The 18094-nt window shown below is 41.7% G+C and overlaps 1 protein-coding gene across 1 annotated transcript in view; it reads left to right on the forward strand.

The window, feature by feature from the left end:
- LOC311131735 (leukotriene B4 receptor 2-like) overlaps positions 1-18094 on the forward strand; it is a 34890-nt gene that overhangs the window by 8848 nt on the left and 7948 nt on the right. The window lies entirely within an intron of this gene.

Consider the following 18094-nt stretch of genomic DNA (forward strand, 5'->3'; position numbering starts at 1 on the left):
AGTCTGGTCTTGCTGGTTAGGAATTAGTGTAGCAGAGAAACCTGTTACAATTCCTCAACATGTAGAAACTCGTCCCATTGTTTCAGCGAAAGCCTCGGACAAATACCTTTTGGAAGTAAGAACACATACGTTTCGGGGGATTTTTGTCTGATGCTTTGAAATGTAATGAGGTGCATAAAAGACGTAGGCATCAAAATAAGTTATTACTTCAAGAATTTGAAGTCAGGTAATGTAGAGTAGTAGGCGTGTGTACGCACATGCACGGACACGCACTGTAATGGAAAACTGTAAATGTTATGGTCATTTGGGGTATTATCACCTGTAAATTACTGAAACGTTTTACTGCAGCATACTGTAAATGCTGCTGCATTGTGGGAAAATGTTGCGGGCGCGGCAAACAATTGCTGTATTTCAAATGGTACTGTAATTCCACCCCACAGAATACAGTACCGTATCTTTGGAGCACCAAATACCTTTTGACCACTAGTGGGTGCATAGTGTTGTCTTTTTTTTTCTTTTTTCGGTAGATCAGCTTAATATTGCAGACAGATTGTAACTTCCATCAATGTACTGCATCACATCAATGTCTGCATCACTTCCAATCCCCCATGTTTTTTTATATATAAATATAAAATATATACACATAAATATATATATATATACACACACACACACATCCTTTAAAAAAATATATATATTCCCCTTTATTACTTTCCAACCCCGCCACCCTTTCCCAACTTGGAGTAAACTAGTGAACAACAATGCTTAGGCCTCTACTTCCAGCTTATACTTACTATCTACATTTTATAGACAGTCAATTTTACAATAATTATATTTTGTTTGTTTTTTCTCCTGAACTTCTTCTACTCTCAACCTCTCCGATCATTTTCATGATGTCCATCCGGTGCATAGTATTGTTGTTTCTGGTGCATTAACATATGTTGAGGCGTGCCTTGTACAAGGCTATATTTGTTGCACCCGTGAGTGAGAATGCTGTACCAATTATTTGATTTTTTAATTATGTTTTTATTAGACATATAAATACAAATTGCAAATTTAACAGATGCATCCTTTTATCCCCCTATACTTATTGAAACACCTCCCTCCCCTTAACGAAAGCAGCATACATACAAAAATTAAAACATACAATTGGAAATAATTTATAAATATACATATGTATGCACACATACATACAAAAATAAATAAAAAATATCACAACATACTATCCCTCCCACACCCTCTCATATCCCTTGATGGCCCAAATTCTTACTCCTGATCAATAGAAGGCAACTGTTCAAAAAAGGAAATTAAAGGCTGCCATCTCAAGAAAAAGTTATCAGTACAACCTCTCAAAGTATATAAAAACAATTCTAAGTGTAGAAAATACATATTTCAACCAGGCTGATACAGTGGGAGGTTTGGAGGATTTCCAATTAAGCAAGATCTGCCGGCGGGCTATGAGGGAAGCAAACGCTACAACGTCTGCTTTACTTTTAGTGAGACTAGGTAACAAAGATGGAAGTCCAAATACAGCTATTATAGCACAAGGCTGCAGGTCAATATCTAGAATTTGAGAGTATTAAAAAAGGATGACCAATACTCAGACAGCTTAGAACATGAATAAAACATATGGGTGTGGTCTGCCGGAGTGATTGAACATCTATCACGTGTCATTTGTGTCTGGGAGGAATTTACAACGTTTTTCTTTGGTGTAGTGAATTCTGTGCAAGACCTTGAACTAAATTAATCTTAAACGAGCACATGAGGATGTGGAGTTAACCCTAAGAAGGGCCTCCCTCCCACCAGTCATCTGTAAGTTCAAGTTCACTACCCCAGTCGGTCTTGATTTTGTTGTTTGGAGAGGGTTCAGAGGAAAGCATAATGTCATATAATCTAGAAATCAGACCCTGCCGAATCCACGGCAGGGACAAAATCTATTCTAGCAAAGTCTTGGGAGGTGGTTAAGGAAAGGTGGGAAAATGAGAGCAAACAAAAAGGTACGGGCTTGAAAATAGAGGAAAAGATTAGAATAAACCAGATTACATTTAGCTACGAGATCATTAAAAACTGGCAAACTTCCCATCTAAAAATAAATATTTGAAACATACCAAACCTCTCTCTCGCCACAACCAAAGCCTGGTGGAGTTTGGAGAGTAAAAATAGGTGGTTGTTACAAATACGGCTTAGAAAAGAAGGGGCAGAAAGTCTAAATGTTTACGAAATTGTCTCCAGATCTTCAAAATAGAGAGCACAATGGGGTTTCCAGTATACTTTGAAGGACACAAGAATAGTGGGGCACAAGTATTGCAAAAAGGGAGGATGATTGGCAGGAGTGTGCTTTTAATGAGCACCAGTTGGTACTTGGAGTATTACACCAGACCATAACATTTTGAATATTGGCTGCCCAAAAGTAAAGCAGTAAATTTGGACGTGCCAATCCTCCATCTTGTTTCCTCCGTTGAAGTATTGCTCTATGTATCCTAGGTGATTTGCCTGCCCAGATAAAGTAACTGATGAGCCTATCCAACTTGGTAAAAAATGATTTCGGCAGAAAGATCGGAAGACATGTAGAAACCTAGGTAAAATGTTCATTTTAACAGATTGGATTCTGCCAGCTAAGGAAAGAGGCAAGCTATCCCAGCGTTGTAAATCTGCTTTAACTTGTGTGACTAGACTTGCAAAGTTAGTTTTATGGAGGGTAGCCAGAGAATGTGTTAGTCAGACCTAAATAGGAAAAACCAGAGGGCGACAGATGGAAAAGCAGGGCTCCAGGGGGAATTTGCTTGGCAGCGGGGTTGATCGGAAAACATTCACTTTTCTGAATGTTCAATTTGTAACCTGAGAATGATCCAAATGTGTTTAAAATATGCAGCATGTTATCAACAGAGTTCACAGGGTTAGTGATATATAACAGTAGATCATCTGCATACAGTGACACTGTGTTCACCAGCTCGGATTCCAGTGAATGATGATGATCATTTTAAGGCCAAGGAAAGCGGTTCTATCGCAAGTGCAAAAAGGAGCGGGGACATAGGACACCCTTGACGGGTCCCTCTGGAGAGGGCGAAGTATTTTGAATGTTAAGAGTTGGTGTGTACGCTAGCCATAGGAGCAGAATAGAGCAGACATATCCATGAGATGAAATTGGACCCAAAACCAAATCTTCCCAAAATGTTAAATAATCCCTCTCCACCCGGTTGAAAACCTTCTCTGCATCAAGAAACAACAATTTCGGGGTCTGGAGAGACCGAAGGAGAGAGTATAATGTTCAAAAGACGCCGCACATTGGAAAACAGTTATCGCCCTTTGATTAAACCCGTTTGATCATCAGATATGACATCCTGAAGGCAGGGTTCCAACCGGCATGCTAGAACCTTAGCTAATAGTTTAACATCAGTGTTCAAAAGTTAAATGGGCCGAAAGCCACCACATTCCGCCGGATCTTTATCTTTCTTGAGTATAAGTGAGATGGAGGCTTGAGTTAGCGTGTGATAACGATTCAGTGAACATATCTAATAGTAATGGGGCGAGTTGATCTGAGAATGTTTTATTAAAATCGACGGGGAAGCCATCAGGGCCAGGGGCCTTGCCACTTTGCATTAATTTAGACCCTTTGTTGTTTCATCTAGATGCAGAGGGTTATCCAGAACTTTCCTCATGTCCATATCAATGGATGGAATATCCAAGTTATCTATAAAGTTGTCCATAGCCATATTATCTGATGGGGGTTCGGATTTATAGAGGTTAGAATAAAATGTCACAAAAGTTAAATTAATATTAGAGGAATCACTTGTAAGATTACAGGAAGAGTCATATACCTGAGAGATAAGATGAGATGCTGACTGGCGTTTAAGTTGGTGTGCCAAAAGGCGGCTGGCCTTGTCACCATATTCGTAGTACGTCCCCTTTGTTCGTTGCAACAGATACTCTGCTTTATCAGTGGAAAGCAGATTAAATTGAGTTTGAAGTTTAAGCCTCTCTGCGTATAATTCAGGGGATGGTGAAGTTGAATATTGGCGGTCTATTGCCAGGATTGAGTCCACCAGTTCTTGACATTTCAGTTTTTGTTTGACATAATGAGCATTGTAAGAAATGATCTTTCCCCGTAATACAGCTTTGAAAGTCTCCCAAAGAAGAGAGGGGGAGGTGTTGTCATTTTTATTTGTTTGAATGAATACATCTACAGTGGGGAAAAAAGTATTTAGTCAGCCACCAATTGTGCAAGTTCTCCCACTTAAAAAGATGAGAGAGGCCTGTAATTTTCATCATAGGTACACGTCAACTATGACAGACAAAATGAGAAAAATAAATCCAGAAAATCACATTGTAGGATTTTTTATGAATTTATTTGCAAATTATGGTGGAAAATAAGTATTTGGTCAATAACAAACGTTTCTCAATACTTTGTTATATACCCTTTGTTGGCAATGACACAGGTCAAACGTTTTCTGTAAGTCTTCAAGGTTTTCACACACTGTTGCTGGTATTTTGGCCCATTCCTCCATGCAGATCTCCTCTAGAGCAGTGATGTTTTGGGGCTGTCGCTGGGCAACACGGACTTTCAACTCCCTCCAAAGATGTTCTATGGGGTTGAGATCTGGAGACTGACTAGGCCACTCCAGGACCTTGAAATGCTTCTTACGAAGCCACTCCTTCGTTGCCCGGGCGGTGTGTTTGGGATCATTGTCATGCTGAAAGACCCAGCCACGTTTCATCTTCAATGCCCTTGCTGATGGAAGGAGGTTTTCACTCAAAATCTCACGATACATGGCCCCATTCATTCTTTCCTTTACACGGATCAGTCGTCCTGGTCCCTTTGCAGAAAAACAGCCCCAAAGCATGATGTTTCCACCCCCATGCTTCATAGTAGGTATGGTGTTCTTTGGATGCAACTCAGCATTCTTTGTCCTCCAAACACGACAAGTTGAGTTTTTACCAAAAAGTTATATTTTGGTTTCATCTGACCATATGACATTCTCCCAATCCTCTTCTGGATCATCCAAATGCACTCTAGCAAACTTCAGACGGGCCTGGACATGTACTGGCTTAAGCAGGGGGACACGTCTGGCACTGCAGGATTTGAGTCCCTGGCGGCGTAGTGTGTTACTGATGGTAGGCTTTGTTACTTTGGTCCCAGCTCTCTGCAAGTCATTCACTAGGTCCCCCCGTGTGGTTCTGGGATTTTTGCTCACCGTTCTTGTGATCATTTTGACCCCACGGGGTGAGATCTTGCGTGCAGCCCCAGATCGAGGGAGATTATCAGTGGTCTTGTATGTCTTCCATTTCCTAATAATTGCTCCCACAGTTGATTTCTTCAAACCAAGCTGCTTAACTATTGCATATTCAGTCTTCCCAGCCTGGTGCAGGTCTACAATTTTGTTTCTGGTGTCCTTTGACAGCTCTTTGGTCTTGGCCATAGTGGAGTTTGAAGTGTGACTGTTTGAGGTTGTGGACAGGTGTCTTTTATACTGATAACAAGTTCAAACAGGTGCCATTAATACAGGTAACGAGTGGAGGACAGAGGAGCCTCTTAAAGAAGAAGTTACAGGTCTGTGAGAGCCAGAAATCTTGCTTGTTTGTAGGTGACCAAATACTTATTTTCCACCATAATTTGCAAATAAATTCATTAAAAATCCTACAATGTGATTTTCTGGATTTTTTTCCCTCAATTTGTCGGTCATAGTTGACGTGTACCTATGATGAAAATTACAGGCCTCTCTCATCTTTTTAAGTTGGAGAACTTGCACAATTGGTGGCTGACTAAATACTTTGTTTCCCCACTGTATGTTTGTTGAAATAGTCACAGAATTCTTTATTAGACAATAGGGCTGTGTTAAATCTCCAATTCGACCGTTTTTTTTGCGTTCGGAGTAAGAGTCCAGAATGTAGGGGGAATGGTCCGAAATTACTATAGCAGAATATTCTGTCGTTTTAACTGAGGGGAGAAGCGCTCTATCTAAAAAAAGGTAGTCTATGCACGAGTAGGCTTGATGAACATGAGAAAAGTAGGAGAAGTCCTTTGTGACCGGGTGGAGGAAGCACCAAGAATCAACACAACCCATTTGGGTCATGAATGTAGAAAGAGCTTTTGCCATCCTGGAAGGAGTAAGTGTTCTGGGATTAGACCGGTCGAGTCTTGGTTCAACACATTTAAGGTCCCCCCGAAGATGAGGCGGTGGATGTCAAGATTAGGGAGAGAGGCTAAACGAGATGTCATAAATCTAGTGTCATCCCAGTTAGGGATGTAAACATTCACAAGTACTACAGGGGTCTGGAAGAGGGTGCCACTAACTAAGGTATAATGTCGGCCAGGATCTGGAATGATCTGTGAGGGTGAAAACTGTACTCATTTGTGAATCACTATTGCTGTTCCCCTGGCATTGCCGTTAAAATTAGAATGAAAAACCTTTTCCAACCCATGCTTTACGCAATCTAGTATGGTCATTAACGCGTAGGTGCGTTTCTTGAAGAAATGCGATTAAGTATTCAGGCTCTTCAGATGTGAAAATACTCTGGAGAGCTTAATTTGCCCCCCACAACCACAAATGTTCCATGTCACCAGTCTGACTGGAAGCCCCCAAATACCATCCTGACTTGTTGAACTAGACATGAACCCTTATAAGAGAAGTCAAATGAAAAATACAGGAAAAGAGATTGAGGAGCAGCATGAAACAAATCATTTAAAGAAACAGAAATAGAGCACAATAATCTTTGGATAATGCCAACATAACCCCAACATTCATAAAAATAAAATGTGATAGTACAATACCATTCAAATAAAAAAAATAGGTAAAAAATACAAATCTAATCTCTTCATTATGAACGAGAGGAGCAGTAGGAATTATCTTACTCAGCATCCGTTGATTACCCTAAGCATGTGCAGTGAGGTCAAACCGACCTAGGAAAGAAGTTACATACGCCCTTGAAATAAAAAAAATGTCATATGGCAGTAGGCAAGTGCACAATTTCGGTTTCGGTCACACTTTAAACAAAGAGTATAACCTTCAGCCTCAGTTATTGACAAACGTTTACAGCGATCGGTGGCATTTCAATGGCCATAATATGAATGTAGTCCACTAGGTGTGGCCACAGGGCAGAGTAATGAGAAACATTCGTAATGAGACACATTTTAAATTAAAAAGGGTCAGCCCCTGTCTTGGTAAATTGTTACAAACATCCTTTAGGGGGAAACAATTAAATAACAGTATACGAACGGACAACTAGCAATTTGGATATGTACAATTAAGCAAACGAACCATGGGTCTAAACTCTTCAGCTAGTGTAACCATTAAACATGAGTAAAATAAGAAGAGAATAGCAATTAAGGACAACGTAAACCATGGTAGTTCAGAATGTCCATTTAAAAAAAGAATACAAAAATACAATTTAAAAAAATGGTATACATCAAGCAGACCCCCAATGAAAAATGTCTATAAATACACACACACAAATATCCGTAGACAGGATCGGTGTTTAACTAGCGAGTAACATTCGTATCCGAAATGACCAGGCTAAAGGCGGCCAAACTACCATGTGGGCTATAGATTGCCATAAGTGGAGCAGCAAGTTCAAAGCCTTAGTAAAAACAAATAAATAAAAACGCTGCGCTTAACAGCGATTGTCTTTTATTAAGAAACTAAACAAGATCAAATGAAAGTTTAAAGAGCAGTGAGACAGCATAGTATGTCATTGTCAACAAACTATTAATGTGCTGCCTCAAACATTCCTACTGTAGCCAGCAAGTTTTAGCATAGGATTATTTCACGAGAAACGGATCGATAGATAGCCATAGATGTATGTAGCCTACTGTCCACACAGTCACTAGGACTAACGTTACTCACATAATACAGGCAGGTGAGAAATCATCCTAATCCAGGCATTCAATGTATGCGCTGTCGGTAGAGGAACTCAGCTTCTTCAGGAGTTTCGAAACAATTGACCTCGCCGTCAAAGGTGACATGGAGACGGGCAGGATAAATCAGCCCAAAGCGGATTCCCTTCTTGTACAGAGTGGACTTGATTTCGTCGATTTCTTTGCCAGGCTAAAACTGAAATCCTGGTAGAACTTGATCTTGTGGGCCTTGGAAAGTGATGTCGCCGTTTTCCCTTGCCCACCGAAGGACGAGCTCCTTTTCTTTGTATCGATGGGTTCCATCGGTTGACTGAATTGGAGCCAGAGCAGCCGCCAGTGAATTATTCAGCAATTCGGTGAGTTCTGCTGCCAAACTTTTACGTGATTTCGCCAGCTCTCTGACAAGGATCTCCAGTGTTATCGGGTTAGCGGTATCGCCCGGAGTGGCTATTGAAGCCTTCAATGAAGGTGGGATGGTAGCCATTTTAGCTGATGTTGATTTGGTGGAATGTGAGTGTTTTTCTGTCAATTTTCCAAAGCGTGTGACTGGTTTGCTCTTGCTAATTTAGGTACACTCTATTACTGGGTAATTAAAATAACTTTTGAGGGCATGAGAAGTATGAATGTAGCTGAAATTGAGGATTATTTACAAAAAGTTGTCGGAGGAGAAATCGCGCGCGACTTCGCTCAACCGGAAGGCCATGTTGTACCAATTTAACTCCTGTGTTTATAGTGCCCAATCAATTTGTATAGGGGACAGATTGGAGTGGCAGCAAGTCTTAAACCCTATTTGCACAGGACTAGTATTACTAGAGAAAGTTGGTTATGTAATTTTTAACCCAGAATGTCCGTTACGCTGGCGCTGCAGACTGATATATCCACTAATACAGGACTATTAAAGGCCCAGTGCACAACATTTGTGAAACATTTTTTGGGTACCTCTTAAGGATCGGAACCTTTTTTTTTTAAATTTTCGCCTAAAATGACATACCCAAATCTAACTGCCTGTAGGTCAGGACCTGAAGAAGGATATGCATTTAGATTAACAAGAATTTAAGCTCTCTGCCCATATAAGACATGTCTATGTCCTGGAAAGTTTGCTGTTACTTACAACAGTCATGCTAATCACATTAGCGCACTTTAGCTCAACCGTCCCGTATACCGGACACTGATCCCGTAGTGGTTAACAATATTTAACAAATATAAATAAATTAAATTCAGATTTTTCAGAACCCCTACTTCCGCTGCTATGTCTCCTGCCATGTAAAAATGACTGCAATGGCATATTCGGAGTGGACTAAAATTACATGTGGTGCTTTGGTAAAACTAATCCCGTCCAAATAGGGCTTTAAACTTTAAATGGTTGAGCATTTTGCCATCTCCTTTTGATCTGTTTTGCCCTGTAGTCACTGCCAGTTTGGAATCCTTTGTTAAGGCTTCTAGAAGTGCAAGTGATATAAAACACCAAATATTCATTAATATGTTGTAATGTGTATGTAGTAGGAGCCAACCTGCGTATACCAATCCCTTGTAATTGCAGTAAAATACTGTGAAATACAAACCCCTCTCAGCAATGAATTTTATTCATCCATTCATTAATTCCGATTACAGTAGAATATATATATATATATATACAGTGGGGGAAAAAAGTATTTAGTCAGCCACCAATTGTGCAAGTTCTCCCACTTAAAAAGATGAGAGAGGCCTGTAATTTTCATCATAGGTACACGTCAACTATGACAGACAAATTGAGAAAAAAAATTCTCCAGAAAATCACATTGTAGGATTTTTTATGAATTTATTTGCAAATTATGGTGGAAAATAAGTATTTGGTCACCTACAAACAAGCAAGATTTCTGGCTCTCACAGACCTGTAACTTCTTCTTTAAGAGGCTCCTCTGTCCTCCACTCGTTACCTGTATTAATGGCACCTGTTTGAACTTGTTATCAGTATAAAAGACACCTGTCCACAACCTCAAAAAGTCACACTCCAAACTCTACTATGGCCAAGACCAAAGAGCTGTCAAAGGACACCAGAAACAAAATTGTAGACCTGCACCAGGCTGGGAAGATTGAATCTGCAATAGGTAAGCAGCTTGGTAAGAAGAAATCAACTGTGGGAGCAATTATTAGGAAATGGAAGACATACAAGACCACTGATAATCTCCCTTGATCTGGGGCTCCATGCAAGATCTCACCCCGTGGGGTCAAAATGATCACAAGAACGGTGAGCAAAAATCCCAGAACCACACGGGGGGACCTAGTGAATGACCTGCAGAGAGCTGGGACCAAAGTAACAAAGTCCACCATCAGTAACACACTACGCCGCCAGGGACTCAAATCCTGCAGTGCGAGACGTGTCCCCCTGCTTAAGCCAGTACATGTCCAGGCCCGTCTGAAGTTTGCTAGAGTGCATTTGGATGATACAGAAGAGGATTGGGAGAATGTCATATGGTCAGATGAAACCAAAATAGAATTTTTTGGTAAAAACTCATCTCGTCGTGTTTGGAGGACAAAGAATGCTGAGTTGCATCCAAAGAACACCATACCTACTGTGAAGCATGGGGGTGGAAACATCATGCTTTGGGGCTGTTTTTCTGCAAAGGGACCAGGACGACTGATCCGTGTAAAGGAAAGAATTAATGGGGCCATGTATCGTGAGATTTTGAGTGAAAACCTCCTTCCATCAGCAAGGGCATTGAAGCTGAAACGTGGCTGGGTCTTTCAGCATGACAGTGATCCCAAACACACCGCCCGGGGAACGAAGGAGTGGCTTCGTAAGAAGCATTTCGAGGTCCTGGAGTGGCCTAGCCAGTCTCCAGATCTCAACCCCATAGAAAATCTTTGGAGGGAGTTGAAAGTCCGTGTTGCCCAGCGACAGCCCCAAAACATCACTGCTCTAGAGGAGATCTGCATGGAGGAATGGGCCAAAATACCAGCAACAGTGTGTGAAAACCTTGTGAAGACTTACAGAAAATGTTTGACCTGTGTCATTGCCAACAAAGGGTATATAACAAAGTATTGAGAAACTTTTGTTTTTGACCAAATACTTATTTTCCACCATAATTTGCAAATAAATTCATAAAAAATCCTACAATGTGATTTTCTGGATTTTTTTTCCTCATTTTGTCTGGCATAGTTGACGTGTACCTATGATGAAAATTACAGGCCTCTCATCTTTTTAAGTGGGAGAACTTGCACAATTCGTGGCTGACTAAATACTTTTTTAGATTTTTTAGATTTAACACAGCCCTATTGTCTCATAAAGAATTCTGTGACTATTTCAACAAACATACAGTGGGGAAAAAAAGTATTTAGTCAGCCACCATATGACATTCTCCCAATCCTCTTCTGGATAATCCAAATGCACTTTAGCAAACTTCAGACGGGCATGGACATGTACTGGCTTAAGCAGGGGGACACGTCTCGCACTGCAGGATTTGAGTCCCTGGCGGTGTAGTGTGTTACTGATGGTAGGCTTTGTTACTTTGGTCCCAGCTCTCTCCAGGTCATTCACTAGGTCCCCCCGTGTGGTTCTGGGATTTTTGCTCACCATTCTTGTGATCATTTTGACCCCACAGGGTGAGATCTTGCGTGGAGCCCCAGATCGAGGGAGATTATCAGTGGTCTTGTATGTCTTCCATTTTCTAATAATTGCTCCCACAGTTGATTTCTTCAAACCAAGCTGCTTACCTATTGCAGATTCAGTCTTTCCAGCCTGGTGCAGGTCTACAATTTTGTTTCTGGTGTCCTTTGACAGCTCTTTGGTCTTGGCCATAGTGGAGTTTGGAGTGTGACTGTTAGAGGTTGTGGACAGGTGTCTTTTATACTGATAACAAGTTCAAACAGGTGCCATTAATATAGGTAACGAGTGGAGGACAGAGGAGCCTCTTAAAGAAGAAGTTACAGGTCTGTGAGAGCCAGAAATCTTGCTTGATTGTAGGTGACCAAATACTTATTTTCCAGGAGTGGCTTCGTAAGAAGCATTTCAAGGTCCTGGAGTGGCCTAGCCAGTCTCCAGATCTCAACCCCATAGAAAATCTTTGGAGGGAATTGAAAGTCCGTGTTGCCCAGCGACAGCCCCAAAACGTCACTGCTCTAGAGGAGATCTGCATGGAGGAATTGGCCAAAATACCAGCAACAGTGTGTGAAAACCTTGTGAAGGCTTACAGAAAACGTTTGACCTGTGTCATTGCCAACAAAGGGTATATAACAAAGTATTGAGAAACTTTTGTTATTGACCAAATACTTATTTTCCACCATAATTTGCAAATAAATTCATTAAAAATCCTACAATGTGATTTTCTGGATTTTTTTTTCTCAATTTGTCTGTCATAGTTGACGTGTACCTATGATGAAAATTTCAGGCCTCTCTCATCTTTTTAAGTGGAAGAACTTGCACAATTGGTGGCTGACTAAATACTTTTTTCCCCCACTGTATATATATATATATATATATATACAGTTGAAGTCGGAAGTTTACATACACTTAGGTTGGAGTCATTAAAACTCGTTTTTCAACCCCTTTCAACCACTGTGCATGACACAAGTAATTTTTCCAACAATTGTTTACAGACAGATTATTTCACTTATAATTCACTGTATCACAATTCCAGTGGGTCAGAAGTTTACATACACTAACTTGACTGTGCCTTTAAACAGCTTGGAAAATTCCAGAAAATGATGTCATGGCTTTAGAATCTTCTGATAGGCTAATTGACATAATTTGAGTCAATTGGAGGTGTACCTGTGGATGTATTTCAAGGCCTACCTTCAAACTCAGTGCCTCTTTACTTGACATCATGGGAAAATCAAAAGAAATCAGCCAAGACCTAAGAAAAAAAATTGTAGACCTCCACAAGTCTGGTTCATCCTTGGGAAAAATGTCCAAACGCCTGAAGGTACCACGTTCATCTATACAATCAATTGTACGCATGTATAAACACCATGGGACCACGCAGCCGTCATACCTCTCAGGGAGGTGACGCGTTCTGTCTCCTAGAGATGAACGTACTTTGGTGCGAAAAGTGCAAATCAATCCCAGAACAACAGCAAAGGACCTTGTGAAGATGCTGGAGGAAACAGGTACAAACGTATCTATATCCACAGTAAAACGTGTCCTATATCGACATAACCTGAAAGGCCGCTCAGCAGGGAAGAAGCCACTGCTCCAAAACCGCCATAAAAAAGCCAGACTACGGTTTGCAAATACACATGGGGACAAAGATCGTACTTTTTGGAGAAATGTCCTCTGGTCTGATGAAAAAAAAATAGAACTGTTTGGCCATAATGACCATCGTTATGTTTGGAGGGAAAAGGGGATGGCTTGCAAGCTGAAGAACACCATCCCAACCGTGAAGCACGGGGGTGGCAGCTTCATGCTGTGGGGGTGCTTTGCTGCAGGAGGGCCTAGTGCACTTCACAAAATAGATGGCATCATGAGGAAGGAAAATTATGTGGATATATTGAAGCAACATCTCAAGACATCAGTCAGGATGTTAAAGCTTGGTCGCAAATAGGTCTTCCAAATGGACAATGACCTTAAGCATACTTCCAAAGTTGTGGCAAAATGGCTTAAGGACAACAAAGTCAAGGTATTGGAGTGGCCATCACAAAGCTCTGACCTCAATCCTATAGAACATTTGTGGGCAGAACTGAAAAAGCGTGTGCAAGCAAGGAGGCCTACAAACCTGACTCAGTTACACCAGCTCTGTCAGGAGGAATGGGCCAAAATTCACCCAACTTATTGTGGGAAACTTGTGGAAGGCTACCCGAAACGTTTGACCCAAGTTAAACAATTTAAAGGCAATGCTACCAAATACTAATTGAGTGTATGTAAACTTCTGACCCACTGGGAATGCGATGAAAGAAATAAAAGCTGAAATAAATCATTCTCTCTACTATTATTCTGACATTTAACATTCTTAAAATAAAGTGGTGATCCTAACTGACCTAAAACAGGGCATTTTTATTAGAAATAAATGTCAGGAAATTTGAAAAACTGAGTTTAAATGTATTTGGCTAAGGTGTATGTAAACTTCCGACTTCAAATGTGTGTATATATATATACATATACACACACAGTGGGGAGAACAAGTATTTGATACATTGCCAATTTTGCAGGTTTTCCTACTTACAAAGCATGTAGAGGTCTGTAATTTTTATCATAGGTACACTTCAAATGTGAGAGACAGAATCTAAAACAAAAATCCAGAAAATCACATTGTATGATTTTTAAGTAATTAATTTGCATTTTATTGCATGACATAAGTATTTGATCACCTACCAACCAGTAAGAATTCCGGCTCTCACAGACCTGTTAGTTTTTCTTTAAGAAGCCCTCCTGTTCTCCACTCATTACCTGTATTAACTGCACCTGTTTGAACTCATTACCTGTATAAAAGACACCTGTCCACACACTCAATCAAACAGACTCCAACCTCTGCACAAAGGCCAAGACCAGAGAGCTGTGTAAGGACATCAGGGATAAAATTGTAGACCTGCACAAGGCTGGGATGGGCTACAGGACAATAGGCAAGCAGCTTGGTGAGAAGGCAACAACTGTTGGTGCAATTATTAGAAAATGGAAGAAGTTCAAGATGACGGTCAATCCCCCTCGGTCTGGGGCTCCGTGCAAGATCTCACCTCATGGGGCATCAATGATCATGAGGAAGGTGAGGGATCAGCCCAGAACTATACGGCAGGACCTGGTCAATGACCTGAAGAGAGCTGGGACCACAGTCTCAAAGAAAACCATTAGTAACACACTACGCCGTCATGGATTAAAATCCTGCAGCACACGCAAGGTCCCCCTGCTCAAGCCAGCGCATGTCCCGTCTGAAGTTTGCCAATTACCATCTGGATGATCAATAGGAGGAATGGGAGAAGGTCATGTGGTCTGATGAGACAAAAATAGAGCTTTTTGGTCTAAACTCCACTCCCCATGTTTGGAGGAAGCAGAAGGATGAGTACAACCCCAAGAACACCATCCCAACCGTGAAGCATGGAGGTGGAAACATCATTCTTTGGGGATGCTTTTCTGCAAAGGGGATAGGACGACTGCACCGTATTGAGGGGAGGATGGATGGGGCCATGTATCGCGAGATCTTGGCCAACAACCTCCTTTCCTCAGTAAGAGCATTGAAGATGGGTCATGGCTGGGTCTTCCAGCATGACAACGACCCGAAACACACAGCCAGGCCTACTAAGGAGTGACTCCGTAAGAAGCATCTCAAGGTCCTGGAGTGGCCTAGCCAGTCTCCAGACCTGAACCCAATAGAAAATCTTTGGAGGGAGCTGAAAGTCTGTATTGCCCAGCGACAGCCCCGAAACCTGAAGGATCTGGAGAAGGTCTGTATGGAGGAGTGGGCCAAAATCCCTGCAGCAGTGTGTGCAAACCTGGTCAAGACCTACAGGAAAACATTGTAAAATAAAGAAAAACCCTGGAATGAGTAGGTGTGTCCAAACTTTTGACTGGTACTGTATCTATATAGGATTTTTACATTTTACGCTATTGTACTGTGTGTCATTACACAGTACTTGCTTTGATACCGTATTTATATAACAGTATGTGTACAGTGCATTCGGAAAGTATTCAGACCCCTTGACTTTTTCAATTTTGTTACGTTACAGCCCCTCCACCAATCTACACACAATACCCCATAATGACAAAGCGGAAACAGGTTTTGAGAATTTTTTGCAAATGTATTAAAAATAGAAAACGGATATCACATTTACCTAAGTATTCAGACCCTTTACTCAGTACTTTGTTGAAGGACCTTTGGCAGCGATTACAGCCTTGAGTCTTCTTGGGTATGACGCTACAAACTTAGCACACCTGTATTTGGGGAGTTTCTCCCTTCTCTGCGGATCCTCTCAAGCTCTGTCAGGTTGGATGGGGAGCGTCGTTGCACAGCTATTTTCAGGTCTCTCCAGAGATGTTCGATCGGGTTCAAGTCCGGGCTCTGGCTGGGCCACTCAAGGACATTCAGAGACTTGTCCCGAATCCATTCCTGCGTTGTCTTGAACCTTCAAGCTATAAAAACAAATGAGAGTCGCACAACTTCCAGTAAGTTATTGGGTAAAAAAAAACAATGTTTCGGTGTCACTCTACCTTCTTCTGAAGGAGAACCTTCACCCCAGTTTGAGGTCCTGAGAGCTCTGGAGCAGGTTTTCATCAAGTATCTCTCTGTACTTTGCTCCGTTCATCATTCCCTCGATCCTGACTTTTCTCCCAGTCCCTGCCACTGAAAAACATCCCCACAGCATGACGCTTCCTCCAACATGCTTCACCGTAGGGATGGTGCCAGGTTTCCTCCAGATGTGATGCTTGGCCTTCAGGCCAAAGAGTTCAATCTTGGTTTCATCAGACCAGAGAATATTGTTTCTCATGGTCTGAGAGTCTTTAGGTGCCTTTTGGCAAACTCCAAGCGGGCTGTCATGTGCCTTTTACTGAGGAGTGGCTTCTGTCTGGCCACTCTACCATAAAAGCCAGATTGGTGGAGTGCTGCAGAGATGGTTGTCCTTCTGGAAGGTTCTCCCATCTCCACAGAGGAACTCTGGAGCTCTGTCAGAGTGACCATCGGGTTCTTGGTCACCTCCCTGACCAAGGCCCTTCTCCCCCGATTGCTCAGTTTGGCCGGGCGGCCAGCTCTAGTAAGAGTCTTGGTGGTTCCAAACGTCTTCCATTTAAGAATGATGGAGGCCACTGTGTTCTTGGGGACCTTTAAAGCTGCAGAGATGTTGGTGCCCTTCCCCAGATCTGTGCCTCGACACAATCCTGTCTCGGAGCTCTACGGACAATTCCTTCGACCTCATGGCTTGGTTTTTGCTCTGATATGCACTGTCAACTATGGGACCTTCTATAGACAGGTGTGTGCCTTTCAAATCATGTCCAATCAATTGAATTTACCACAGGTGGACTCCAATCAAGTTGCAGAAACATCTCAAGGATGATCAATGGAAACAGGATGCACCTCTCCCTCCTATCCCGGAGGACCTGAGCCCTAGGACCATGCCTCAGGAATACCTGGCCTGATGACTCCTTGTTGTCCCCAGTCCACCTGGTCGTGCTGCTGCTCCAGTTTCCACTCTTCTGCCTGCGGCTGTGGAACCCTGACCTGTTCACCGGACGTGCTACCTTGTCCCAGACCTGCTGTTTTCAACTCTCTCTCTCTACCGCACCTGCTATTTCAACCTCTAAATGCCCGGCTATGAAAAGCCAAGTGACATTTACTCCTGATGTACTGACTTGTTGCAACCTCTACAACCATTGTGATTATTATTTGACCCTGCTGGTCATCTATGAACGTTTGAACATCTTGGAGAAAAATCTGGCCTTAATGGCCATGTACTGTTATAATCTCCACCAGGCACAGCCAGAAGGTGACTGGCCACCCCTCAGAGCCTATTTCCTCTCTAGGTTTCTTACTAGGTTTATGCCTTTCTAGGGAGTTTTTCCTAGCCACCGTGCTTCTACATCTGCATTGCTTGCTGTTTGGGGTTTTAGGCTGGGTTTCTGTATAGCACTTTGTGACATCTGCTGATGTAAAAAGGGCTTTATAAATACAATTTGATTGATTGATTGACCTGAGCTCAATTTCGAGTCTCACAGCAAAGGGTCTGAATACTTATGTAAATAAGGTATTTCTTTTTTTTTCTTTTTTATAAATTTGTTTAAAAAAATCAAAATATCTGTTTTCGCTTTGTCATTATGGGGTATTGTGTGTAGATTGATGAGGAAAAACATTAATTTAATCAATTTTAGAATAAGGCTGTAACGTAATAAAATGTGGAAAAAGTCAAGGGGTCTGAATACTTTCAGAATGCATTGTACTGTAATATAAAATACAGAATTGTACTTGCCTCCGAGCTGTCTGTAAGCTACTGTCAAATTCACAGTGACCCCTTTACAGTTCACACCAGCCAGTTGCTACACAACAATGGAATGTATTCTCCATTAGCGAGTCACTCACAGCTATCAGTTAATCCCAAATCAATTCCACATTAATCCTTTGGTGTTTACACTTCTCCTCTACATGATCTTCTCTCCTCTGCCTGGCTTTGTTCAACCCTGGTGTGCAATGCATTCAACATATCAGTTGTGATACAAAGATCATTGCACTATCATTGTTCTGTGCCAGAGCCTGATAGTTGTGATGCAAATACATTTGTCTGCACACAAATATTTATACAACCGTTGTGTGGGAAACTAGGCTGGTAGACACACACCAGCCTCACTGT

The sequence above is a fragment of the Coregonus lavaretus genome, assembly GCF_964263955.1.
Source record: "Coregonus lavaretus genome assembly, chromosome: 7".
NCBI lineage: Eukaryota > Metazoa > Chordata > Actinopteri > Salmoniformes > Salmonidae > Coregonus > Coregonus lavaretus.